Source organism: Gossypium hirsutum, chromosome D07 (assembly GCF_007990345.1).
Source record: "Gossypium hirsutum isolate 1008001.06 chromosome D07, Gossypium_hirsutum_v2.1, whole genome shotgun sequence".
Taxonomy (NCBI): Eukaryota; Viridiplantae; Streptophyta; class Magnoliopsida; order Malvales; family Malvaceae; genus Gossypium; species Gossypium hirsutum.
The window spans coordinates 25,969,618-25,983,261 of record NC_053443.1 but is presented as its reverse complement, the minus strand read 5'-3'; the positions used below and the strand labels follow the sequence as shown (position 1 = coordinate 25,983,261).

The following is a 13,644-nucleotide window of genomic DNA, read 5'->3' as shown; positions in this document are numbered from 1 at the left end:
TATTGAAAATATTTCCTTTTTGGAACCTATGTAATTGATTGTTAATAACACTCTTTACTTACACCAGCACAGAATTAGAGCACGTTTTCGCTCCTTAGCTACAGAATTACTGCATGCAGCAAGTCAAATTCAAAATATATTCATCTCTTCCCCTCATATATGAGGATCAACTACTACATTTAAAATAAATAATCTACTATAATAGTTTACTTAAGGCACTTGCCAGTAAAACCCATATGAATGTAAAATCATGATTAAACCACCAATTCAATTTACCTCTCATGCATCAAAACAAAAATTGCTACTACCGCTGTTTGCCCATCTCTGCAGCACAAATTTAATAAAACAAACATAACAGAATCATGAATCAGAGATTGATAAAGTTAGAAATCAGGGTTTATGTGTGGAAAAACCTTTTACAACCATATCATTAACACATTATGACTTAAGATAGAATCATAATTCAAAAAAGTTAGCCCAACAAATAAATTTCAGCAAAATAACCAAACTCGAGCAGAAGAACACTACCATTTGTTTTACTATACCTCCAGCTGAGCAGCAGACTAAAAAGATATATAATATATATCAATAAATTAAAATTTTATTTATATATCAGTATATATGTCAATGCTATGCCTTGTGTTATTGATATAAGATGAAAATGGCTTATGGCTTATGGTGACGTCGAATACTCATTAGAAAATGCATTTCATTATTGACATTATGCCGATTTAATCCATTATTAAATTCTCAAGTAGTAAACATAAGTACATGCGTAAACCTCAAATAATATACGTATGTTTACTTAATAATTTATAATGTCGTTGATGGGTGATGTTAAACATTCGCATGGGGTTGTAATTCTTATTTAATACACAAAAATAATATATACATACGAGAGGTGCTAATCGATTCTAAAAATTCTAAATCTCACTGAGATTGATTCCTTTCCGATGTTCTCTATATATTTCTTTTGTTTCCTCCCAATTTTGTCTGCTCCTCACACATTATTATCAGTCAATTTTAGATTTTCCCAATAGTCTATCTCTTCTCCTTACTTATCTTACATTTTGCAAAGCTAAAGCCTTATCCTACATCACTCGTTTTGAAACAAAAATTTGCTGCAAAGCTAAAGTATGCACTGGGTGACAACTCGATTTTCGCCTAGGTACTGAACAAATGCACAACTTTAAAAAACAGCAGACAGGTGAAGTTACAATGCCTAGAAATTCACGGCATGGAAATTCACAGTATGCAATAGGTGACAACTCGATTTTCGGTGCTCTTGTGTTCCTAGCATTTTTTACCATGGCACAAAGATACGAATAATTGAATTCAACTTCACTTTCCTTACTTCAATTAAATCCAAGCCAAGACTGAATCAGACGAGAAAAAAGCCAATATTATCTCAGTTAAATTCCTCAATGTTTCTTCATTTTTTTGACTAATCAACAATATCCAGTTTCATCAAATGAAATGCTCCATTTAACACAGTAAAGCCAGTTTAAGTTCAAAAATTACCAGTTCAATCCTACTTCATTCGTCGAACCTCAGCAATTGAACAAAATAAAAAATAAAATACTAATACAAATATGCAGAAACCCCTAACAATTAAAATCAAAACGGAATTTAGAAAATAAAACTGAAATAAAAACTCAATCAAAGAAACAAAAAAAATAGATCAAGAAAGTAGAAAAAAGAAAACCCTAGAGCTTCCAATCAAGAATGTGAGTAGAAATCTATCTTCAATGAATCGCGAGAAGAAGTGACGAACAAGGCTGTAATTTTTTAGCAAGCTAATTAGACTGTTTAAAATTAGGGACACGATTAAACAGATTAGGGAAGAAGATCTAGCAAACCTAAGACCAAAATCTATTCATGCAGAAGCATTTTGCTTGACACCTTTGCAACAAATTAACAAGATCCTTCAATATAAAACATACAGGAGCAAAAACAACAGAGAAAAGGAGGAGAGGCACACCCAAGAACAGATCACGATCAACAAAAACAATAGACAGGGAAAAGGAGAACAGAACCTGTTGATAACCCAAGAAGAAGAAGCACACCGATGAGGAGGAGAGGCTGACTTTGATAGGCAGAGAGGAAATGAGGAGGAAATGAAATGAAAAGGAAATGAGAGGCTAAATTTGTCTTTTCCGGAAAATGTCTTACAGAAAAAAATCGGTAAGACATTTTATGCAAAGAAGGGGATATTTTCCCGTGTTTCTGAAGTTGATTTTCCGAAAAATCAATCCCTTTGGTCAAACAAACGGGCAAAATACCCAAAAAAACACTATTTTTTTAAAATTTATCGAAATGGGCCCGGTATTTTATTATTTACCGGAATGGGCCATTTTCCCCGAAATCGCGTCCACGTCAGCGCGATGTCAGGGGACGTGTCAACAAATTGCGTCCATGTCAGCGCGATTGGCTTACGTAGACACAAATCGCGCCTACGAGGACGCGATTTGCTGACACGTCCCCTAACATCGCGCTGACGTGGATGCGATTTTGGAGAAAATGACCCATTCCGGTAAATAATAAAACACCGGGCCTATTTCAGTAAATTTTAAAAAAAAATAGGGCTTTTATGTGTAATTTGCCCCTTTTTTTTGGTATTTTGCCCCTAATAATACATATTAATGTAATATTGAAGAGTTAATTGATTAAAAAAATAAATGCAACAAGTACAAAAAAGATTCAAAATTATTACCAACAAAATTTGAACCAATGTACTAAGGGAAAAGAGCAAGCATCTTAACCAACTAAGCTAAACTAATTAATTGATATATTATAAAAATACTGTTATTATCTTAATTATATTACTTACGTTCTAACGATTTATCGGACCTATTCCATACACATGTCAAATCAGAAAAAATAATACAACAATTCTGTAAAAAAAATCCGGTGTTTACTTCAAATAAATAAGGAAAATAATGATTTGAATGTTTCAAAATTCAATTTTAAACCAAAAAAATCAAAATTTGGAGGCAAAAAAGGATCTTTTTCGATGAAAACTGCGGCAAACCGCATTCGGCTGTTTGTCAGCGCATAGATCTCGAAAAGTTATTCGAAATAAAAAAATCGTCTCAATCGGACAACCGAGCCAAAAGTTATGGCCTTTCAAAGTTTTCCAAGCTAAAAAACATAAACTGTTCATGAATTATTGCTTCCACGTCAGGAAATCGTGCTTACGTGGACGAGATTTGTTGCCACGTAAGTAATCGGGCTGACGTGGACGCGATTTTGGGGAAAATAGCCAATTCCGTTAAATAATAAAATACCGGACCCATTTCGGTAAATTTTTAAAAAAAAGGGCTTTTATGTGTAATTTACCCAAACAAACACTGTAAAAGACGAAAAATATTTTTCGAAAAATGAAATACTGCAAACAAACAGACCCTAAAATGTATACTAAAAAACAACAAACTTTGTGTTAATGTGAGTGATATAGTTTTTGCATTAAACAAATTTATTTTTTGAGCTAGGGTTATAAGTTAATAGAATTTTATTTTAATAGGAAAATATTAAAAAATAGTTTTTATAAAATAACAAATTTTATTATAAAAATTTTTATGTATTTTAATCATTTTATATTTTTAAGATTAATTAAATTTAAAATGAAAATTTTAAGATTTTCTAGGGAACTCAATCCTTAATGTTGTATATTTATATATTAAATAATATATTGGGTACAAGCTAGAGGTGTTCATGGGCCGGGCGGCCCGGCCCGGCCCGACGGCCTGCCCGAAATATGGGAGGGTTTGGGTAAAAATATAGGCCCAAAATATGGGTTTTGGCAAAAAAATAGGCCCGTTTAAAATATGGGCCGGGCCTCGAGCACCACTTTTTTAGCCCGGGCCCGGCCCGGCCCGGCCCGGTTATAATTAATATTTTTTTTTATTTCATTTACAATTTTAGTTACCTTACCTGCTTACCTTTCCCATTTCCCCCACCCGTTCAAACTTCAGAATCCCTAACCCCTTCCCTTCCCTCCTCCTTTTTTTTTCCCCAAATCAAAAACCCCACCTCCACCTCCACCGATCAACCATCCCACCTCCGGCGTACGGTCCTCGACGACTCCACCTCCAGGCTCCAGTTCCACGACGCTAGCGTTGTTGTTGTTCTCTACTTCTCTTCACTTCGATTCTTCTGCAACTTATGAAGGTATTATTTTTTTTGCTTTATGTTTTATGCTGTCCAAAGATTTGTTTTTGTTTTCTTTTTAAATGTTATGTACTGTTCAAACTTCGAATGTATTTTTTTTATGTTATGAACTGTTGAAAAATGTTATCTTTTTGTTATTATGAAGCCCCAAAGTTTTAAGTTTTAGTTTCTCTTCACTTCGATTCTTCTGCAATTAGACTTTTGAAAATGCAAATCCTTGTTAAAATGGTGAGAATCAGTTTTTACAAGCTGCCATAAGCAGATTTATCAAGTCTATTTAACAATCCCAAAATGAAGAGAGTCTTCTTCAAATGCTTTCTATATACCATTAGTAAATAACTAATCATTAGCCAAAGTCTTGCAAGTAACCGTACTCGAACAAATGTTGACTGGTGTTTAGGATTTAGTTCTACTTCATTAGAGCTTAATCTATTGAAAGGCAAAAGGGTCAAATGTCGTTGGTTAGCTCTCAGTTATAGGCTGCATAAGCGGAATAAAAAATAATAATTGATCCATTATCCCTTGCAAACTCTACAAGCTGCTGTAATTGTTTCCTTGTAGCTGCATGACCTGTAGGATTATTTGGTGAACAAAAGAAGATGATATCCATATTAAATATTACAGCTCTAATTCAAGGATCCACCGTAAATTGTTGCAAAAGGAAAATATGATCTGATATCCTTTTTATTTTTCCCTTTTGATCATATTAAAAGATTAGTTCAGTTTTGGGAAACTAAATTAGGAAAATGGTACAGACAGAACAAAAAGTATGATGACGATAGGCACAACTAAATTGTGAAAAGTACACTACTTTGGTTCCTGTAACACCTAATCTTTGGGCAGAATTCTAATTTCTTTCTATGAAAAAATTAGTTTCACGTTTTGTGATATTTTGTTTTATGTCTAATTTCTTCTCTGAGAGTACATGTCTAATTCTTCTTTTTTTTTTTGCTTTGTTTTATTGCAGAAACAATCGACATTAAAATAGAATTTGGCTTACCTTAGCTTCCTTTCCCGTAAGCTTTCATTTACATTTTCTTTTTACAATTTAGTTTAATTTGATTTTCCTTTATTTTACTTTGTACAACATTTTGCAGATTAGCAGATTTCCCCATAAGCTAAACTTGCTTATCTAGTATCTACTAGTAGGAAAATAATGGGATTGAGAAATACAGATACTTTTATTTAAGATTTTGGATTGGATTTATGCAGTTTGAATTTCATTAATTTCTTTTTTGGTACATATGTAATTTAGCTTATAGAATAAGTATGACTATCTCAATTGTTTAAACGCAAAGGATGTTTTCTAGTTTAGGTTTATATTATATATTTAATAATTTGCCTATTGTTTATATATAAATTTGAAATCTAATAAATGTTTTTGTTCCATTCAATTCTTATTCCTTTTTTATTTGCATTTTAATTTTGTTTGCGTTTTCCTCTACATAACGGTAACGAACTTTCAAAGTTAAACTATTTTATCTAGTTTTCATTTGTAGGCCATGATATTTTTTAAAATTATTTCAAAATTTCTTTATACAAGTTAATTTTAAAGATAACTGATTGTAGCTTAAAATTGTTTCAAATGTTAGATGAATTTTATTAAAAAAATATTTAATAACAAATTATATATTTATAATTTTTAAAAGATTAAATTAATTTTTTATTATTTTAAAGAGTTCAAACTTCAAAGTACAATTTTTATTATTTATAAAAAATTAAAGAGTTATTAATTTAAAATTCTATATATTTATAACAAATTAATATAACAGTAAGTTAATATAACAGCAAGTTAATTAAAGAGTTCAAAGTGTTTTTTTGTTAATATAACAACAAGTTAATTAGTATTTAGTAGTTTAAACAGTTACTAAATTAAAATTCTATATATTATAAAAGCATGCATCTAATCTAAGTGGATGAGTAGTTTTTTTTTTGGTTACTATAACATCAAGTTAATTAGTAGTTTAAAGAGTTATTAATTTAAAATTCTATTATAAAAGTAAGCATTTAAAGAGTTCAAACTTCAAAGTATGCATCTAAGCTACATCATCCTATTTGTTTTAACCTATTTGTATATTTAATAAAATATTTGTATATATATTCAGTAACTGATTTATAAATAAGATTATTTTGGATTTCAGGACTTCAATTTTTATGACTATGGCTAGTTCGAACACTCCTATACCTGTGGACGATGGGTTTAATGAGTACGAAAGTGCTGTCAAACGTCAAAAGTCTACCACTTCAAAGGTGTGGGATGAAATGACAAAGCTTGAATGCGAGAACAAAAATGAATTGAAGGCACAATGTAATCACTGTAAGACTATCTTCTTTGCTAAGTCTTCTAGTGGAACGTCTCATTTAAGACGTCATCTAAATAGTTGTTTGAAAAAAGTTAATAAGGACATCACTCAATACACCATAGCCACTCAGCCATCACCCGAAGGTGTTCCATCTATAAAAAACTACAAGTTTGATGCTGATGAGTGTCGTAAAGCTATTTCTACTTTTCTTGTTTGTGGCAAGCATTCATTTAGGACAGTTGAAGAACCGGGATTTAGATACATGATGAGAATTGCTAGTCCTAATTTTAAAAATATAAGTAGATATACAGCTGCTAGGGATGTCCTAATGTATTATGCAAAAGAGAGAGATCGTGTTAAAGAAGAGTTGGCTAAAGCACCTGGTTTAATTTGTCTAACTTCTGATAATTGGAATTCGGAGCATACTAATGATGAATATATTTGCGTTACTGCTCATTGGGTTGACAAAGATTGGAAGCTACAAAAGAGAATCATAAGGTTTAGAGCTTTATTTCCTCCGTATGATGGTTTGAACATAGCGGATGAACTTGTTTTATGTTTATCTCAATGGGGCATAGATAAGAAAATTTTAGCTTCACTTTAGATAATGCTTCTTATAATGATGTTATGGTTTCTTGTCTTAAAAATCATTTTCGTGCAAACCGAGCTATTTTGTGTGATGGTGCTTTTTTTCAAGTTAGATGTTGTGCACATATATTGAATCTTATAGTTAAAGCTGGTTTGGAACTTGCTGATGATGTTGTTGGTAAGATACGAAATGGAATTAGGTACATAAGAAAGTCGGGAATTCGTAGGAAAAGATTTTATGATGTGGCCGACAAAAGTTTTCATTTGAATGTGACCAAAAAGTTTCAAGATGTGTGTGTGAGATGGAATTCTACTTATTTGATGCTTGAATCTTCTCTTTACTATAAAGATGTGCTAGATTATTGGGGCCAACGGGATAAAGATTATCAAATCTTTGCACTTTCTAACGAGGAGTGGAGAAATGTTGCTATTCTTTGCAAATTTTTGAAAGTCTTTTATGATGTGACTTGTGTTTTTTCTGGTTCTAATTATCCAACGGCTAATCTTTATTTTAGAGGAGTTTGGAAGGTTCACAAGGTCTTGCTTGACACAGTTAAAGGTCCTTATTCGTTTTTAACTCCAATGGTTAAGCAAATGCAAGAGAAATTTAATAAGTATTGGGCTGAGTATTCGTTGATATTGTCATGTGCTGCAATTTTAGATCCTCGTTACAAGTTGAATTATGTGCAGTATTGCTTTACTACAATCTATGGTGACCATGCTTCAGATTTTGTTGAGACCATTCTTAGCAATCTTAGACTCTTGTTTGATGAGTATGTTAAGAAATCCAAATCCACGTCTTCCTCTTTGGCTGGGAGTTCTAATGTTTCGGATAAAAATCCTATTGATTCTGGTTTGGATGAACACAATGATAGTAGTGCTGATTTTGGGGGATATTTTGATGAGAGTGACGATTATAAACGGTATTTAAATGAATCTAGCACTAGAAGTGAGAAGTCACAGTTGGACATTTATTTGGAAGAACCGGAGCTTGAGTTGAATAGTCAAATAGATGTTTTAGATTATTGGGGAAAAAGTTCAGTTCGATACAATGAGCTTTCGTTATTGGCTCGTGATCTTTTGGCAATTCCAATATCGACTGTAGCTTCCGAATTAGCTTTTAGCATGGGTAAGAAAGTTATCACACCTTTGAGGAGTTCACTTAAGCCAAAAACGGTTCAAGCCGTTGTTTGCTTGGATGATTGGATGCGAGCTAAGGGATTTTCAGCAGGTAATTATTATTCTCATTTTATTGTTCGAATTTTATATTATTTTTTCATCAATTTGATTATCTAATTATTTATTCTTATTTAATGTTAGAAATTGGTTGCAAAAAGGACGATGACGACGATGAGGATGATGATGTTTCTTCGGTAGTTTTTTAAGATACTTTCTTTCTAAATGTTTAAAATTTAATTTAGCTTACAATTTATATTTTGTTATGAATCTAAATATGTTGGTGGATTAATGTATGAATATTATTATGGTTTGTTGCTTAATTTTCCAAAGTCATTTTGGACTTTGGAGGTATGTGTACTTGTGGGGTTTAACTTATGTTCTTATCTCAAAGATAGTTTGAAGCAAAATTAGAGATTGGGATTTATATAATGACTAGAATTAGTGAATGATAAAGCTCAAATTGATTTAATATGATTTAATATGCTTATGGATGTGCTATCTATATGTATATGTGATTTGAAGGGAAAGTTTTGAGTTTGCTATCTAATTCGCAAAGAGAAAAAAGTTTGTTGAGCAAATATTTGTATGCTTTGCTTCTCCATTCAATTTCTGAACTTTTTTGCAGCTTAAAAGCAATAACAGAATATTTAATTTAATTATGTTATTATGCATAGATAATATGCTACTTATTGCCCAATGATAATATGTTGCTAGTCCTAATTACTTGTATAATCATTTTTATTTTTATTCTCTTTTTTTAAGAATTGATTGTTACCTAAATGTCACAAATGTGTAATTATATACAAATAAATAACATTTAAATTCAATTAGTTGGTAATTTTTAAAACAACTCTAGTGGACATGAGGTTCATTATTTATTAAGAATCAAAACTTAGAATATAATACTACATCAATTCTAACATAAAATTTATAGATAACATGAAAGCTATGCATTTTGTTCTTTAAATAAGTAATCTTATTTTAATTTTTTTTTCATTATATACAAAAAAAAAATTGATATTTGATATAATTTTAATAAAAATTAATTTTAATATTAGTTTTAAGCAAAAATAATAATAAAAAAATAAACGAGCCGGGCCGGGCCGGGCCCGGGCTTCATATTCTTTACACGGGCCGGGCTTGGGCAACATATTAAGCCCATATTTCGGGCCGGGCCGAGCCCGGGCTTAGTAAGCGGGCTGAAATTTTTTTTCGGGCCCGGCCCGGCCCATGCACACCTCTAGTACAAACCGGAACCTAACGACCTAAGAGGTCATAAGCAGCATCAAATCAAACATCGCTTGCAATTTTATATACAAATAAATTAATAAATACTTAAATGCAAGAAGCACAAGCTCTAGCAGCAGGCAAGTTTTTTCTAATCCCTAAACTATAAAAATAGTCATCCAATTATTATTTTGTTTTTGTTTTAGTCACTCAAGTTTAAAACTTTCTATTTTAGTCACTATCATTATTAAATTTTAATATTTTTATCACTCATCCGTTAAATCTTTATTGGAAGCTCTTTTTTATTGATATGATAGTAAATTTAACCCTCCAATGTTTATAATTTCTACAATTTGATCCTAATTTTAAAAATACAATAATTTTAACTCTCAACTTTAAAAATTGTGTTAATTTAACCTTGATTCTTAATAATTAAAAAATTAAAAAACTTTTAAAAAATAAAAAATTTATTTTTCAATAAAAATTCATAAAATTTTATAAAAATACATAAAAATTAAAATAATATTTATAAATAAATGAATATCCATTTTTTCCATTTTTATAACATGAAATTTATTTATTAAAATGATAATTTTATAAGTAAAAGAATAATATTATAAATAAAATAATTTAAGGGAAGACCATGAAGAATGAAACACCCCTAAGCCATCTCTGCCGCAAGATTAGGGTTACAGAACATTACAGTACAAATTGAAACATTTATCTTACACTAGAAACAAATATACCATTTAATTAATAACATTCAATAACATAAGTTAATTATAGAAAAAAAAACATTCACAGGCCTTAAATTGAGTTTACAAGGCCCTAAAAATAGTTTGAAAACATTTAGGGGTCATTTTGAAACAAATTAGAAAATTCAAGAAAAATTTGAAATTTTCACAAACAGGGGTTACACGGCAGTGTGACATAGCCCAAATTGTGTGACATAACCAAGATCGTGTAGGCATTCGAAGTCTGGACACACGGTCGTGTCCCAGCCCATATGCCAAACCGTGTGTACATTCGATGTCGATTCACAATCCATGCCGTAGGTCGTGCAACAAATTGACTTGAGACACACAGCCGTGTCGCAGACAGTGTGAAACTTGCACTTAAAAATTAAAGGTACACATGACCATGTGTGATACACGGCCGTGTGACAACTCGTGTCCCAAGCTGTGTGCTCCTTAAATAACCCCTAAAATAAGCCATTTCAACTCAATTACTTGGCACCAATCCAAATCCATTCAAGAAACTTTCACCCTATTTAAACACATTCAAGAACATCCCAAAACAATCAAATCATGCCAAATCACAACAACCTATGTGCCTAACCAATATACCTTCATTGACACAACAATTTAAATGTCATTTCAAAACATAACAACTACCATGATCACATACATTATGCTAGCTTAAACATACCAACTTCTTTACATCTATTCTACCAACCAATACCATATTACTTATACATATAATAACCATTTCCATCTCAATATGATACTTAATGATAGCTATATATAACCATTGCAAAACACCAACCACATCCAACAAGTACCAAAACAACATATACAAGTTACTAATCCAACAAAAGTTGTTTATTAACTAGAGTTTAAAACATATACGTCTAGATACCCTATTTACATGCCACTTCAAACTGACCCCAAAATGAACAAAATGATTACCGAAAATAAAGTGGATAGTGTGAGATCTCTTGAGTTGATCCAATCGACGTCAAAATTCCAATGGACCTACAAAATTAAATCAAACGAAGTAAGCTCGAGTAAAGGTTAGTAAGTTCTTGAAGTTAACTTGTTATACTAGCAAATTTAAGTACATTAATGTAACAACATATCATGATTCTCTATCTCAAACAACCAAGATAATTTAATCTATAAAATCTACATCATTTATAATCACCAAGTCACGAACTAATACACTATATATAAGATTGTAAGGTCGTAAATGTTCTTAAATTCATTTGTTACTTGAAATAATATCTTCCATACAAGTTACCTAATACGGTTACATCGGCTCAAAGCCTGCTAGGCTCGAGGCCTATTACAATTACATCGACATAAAACTTGCTAGGTATAAAACCTGATACAATACACCAGCACAAAGCCTGCTAAACTCAAGGCCCAATTCCATACACCGGCACAAAGTCTGCTAGACTCAAAGTCCAATACGTTATTTCCAATACAACTCCATTTCATTATTAATTCTCAACCATTAACATTCAACAATTACTAACATTAACAATATTAAAGCAAAACAACTATTAAGGAATTTAATAAAACTTATGTTATAATAAGAACTTACTGAGATCCGATAACTACAAATATACGACAACGCCTATTTGACAATCTTTTCTTTTCCTCGATTAATGGTCGATGGACTTGCTTCTTGATCTAATTATAATAGCTAACTCAATTAACTAATCCAAGCATTTAAAACAATAATTAAATTCATGTAAGTAGCTCTTTTATACTTTATACACATTTAACCTAAATTTTTCTCTTTTATTCGATTTAACCCTAAATCTCTAAACTTTCAACCTTAATCAAATTAGCCTAGAAAGACTTATGTTGATTTCCTAATAGTCCCAAAATAGCCCCTAAATAACAGAATATTTATCCCTAGCCCATGAAATTTTCCACATTAAAACAATTTAGACCTTAATGACGAAACCATTCAAAGCTATTTTACAAAATAGTCTAAAACCGCCATCAAGATCATAAATTCATCGACTAACATCAAATCATTCAAATTTCAACCATGGCATGTTCTACAACTTTCAAAAATTTCACAAACTAATCATCGGGTTAGATAAATTAAGCTAACACGAATCCAAAAACATAAAAATCAATAAAAACGGATTAAATTTTCACTTACATGCACACCTATAAACCTTGGCCGAACCTCAAGCATGCATAACCTTGGTGTTTTTCGGTGATGGAAGAAATTGAAGAAGGAGACGATTATTTTGTCCATCTTTCCCTTTATGATTTAATTACTCACTTACCCTTCTACCCTTTAATTAGCTAAAAATTTACTTAATAATCTAGTCATAACCATCCACCCATAAGCAAATGTGGCTAATTGTCATTTAAGTTCATTAGTTTTCATTTCCATAGCTATTTAACTCATTTAACTAACACAACTAACTTTTGCAACCTTTATAATTTAGTCCTTTTTACTTAGTTAATTATCTAAAAGTTAAAATTTCTTAACCAAATTATTTTATGACTTTCACATGACCATTTTTATTAAATTAAATAATAAAAATTGACTCACTAACCAGAATCGTGGTCCCGAAATCACTATTTATGATTCCACTGAAACCAGGCTATTACAAAGAATACTTAAGCAGATTCACCTTTTTTCTTTTTTCAATATTAACGACCACCATGTTTAGGTTGGGTCAAATACTACAGCCTAGGGCCAGGCACAATTAAGGATATATAGGTGAGGATGAAGTCTTGGAGACCTAGTGGGTGGAATATCATGCCAACAACTTCACAACTGATTCCTAGTTGGATGGCGCGACGACGAAGGATGTGAAAATTGAGGAATTTAAAGTAAGTGTTATTAGTGCTAGTGGTTGTGAGCGAAGGAGATGCTCAACGCTCAACAAATTTGGCGAGGGCTAAGGAATAAGACTAGACATATAATAAATAAATTATTGTTTATTAAATAAAATTAAAAGGAAAGGAAAATTTTGAATCTGGTTTAAGTTTTGTTTGTGATTAAAAAAAGTAATTTATTTATAAAATAATATTTAATAGACAAATTTCATGTTAGAAAAAGGAAAATAGGTATTCATCCATTTATAATTTTGTATGTATTTTATAAAATCTTATATAATTTTTATTGAAAAATGAACTTTTAAATAGTTTTATTTTTACAGTTTTTCAATTTCAATTTTTTTATTTTTAAAAATTAAGACTAAATCGAAAGAATTTGCAAAGGTTGTGGTTAAATTTGTTGATTTTTTTAGAATTAAAACAAATTGATAGAATTTGTAAACTTTGGAAGGCTAAATTTGTGAATATATCAATAAAATTTTAAACATATGTGACCAAAACAGAAATATGCTAATAATTAGATGACTATTTTTATAATTTACCCTTTCGAAAATCTAATTAATAGTTATTATTTTGATTAAACATCT

General features: G+C 30.9%; 1 long non-coding RNA gene across 1 annotated transcript; it reads right to left on the bottom strand.

The window, feature by feature from the left end:
• LOC107954571 (uncharacterized) lies at positions 1–2,221 on the bottom strand. Its single transcript, XR_001699609.2, has 2 exons — positions 2,037–2,221; positions 1–324 (listed from the first exon to the last, which is right to left on the bottom strand). It is a non-coding gene; the product is annotated as an uncharacterized lncRNA (long non-coding RNA).
• Between the last annotated feature and the right edge of the window lie 11,423 nt (positions 2,222–13,644).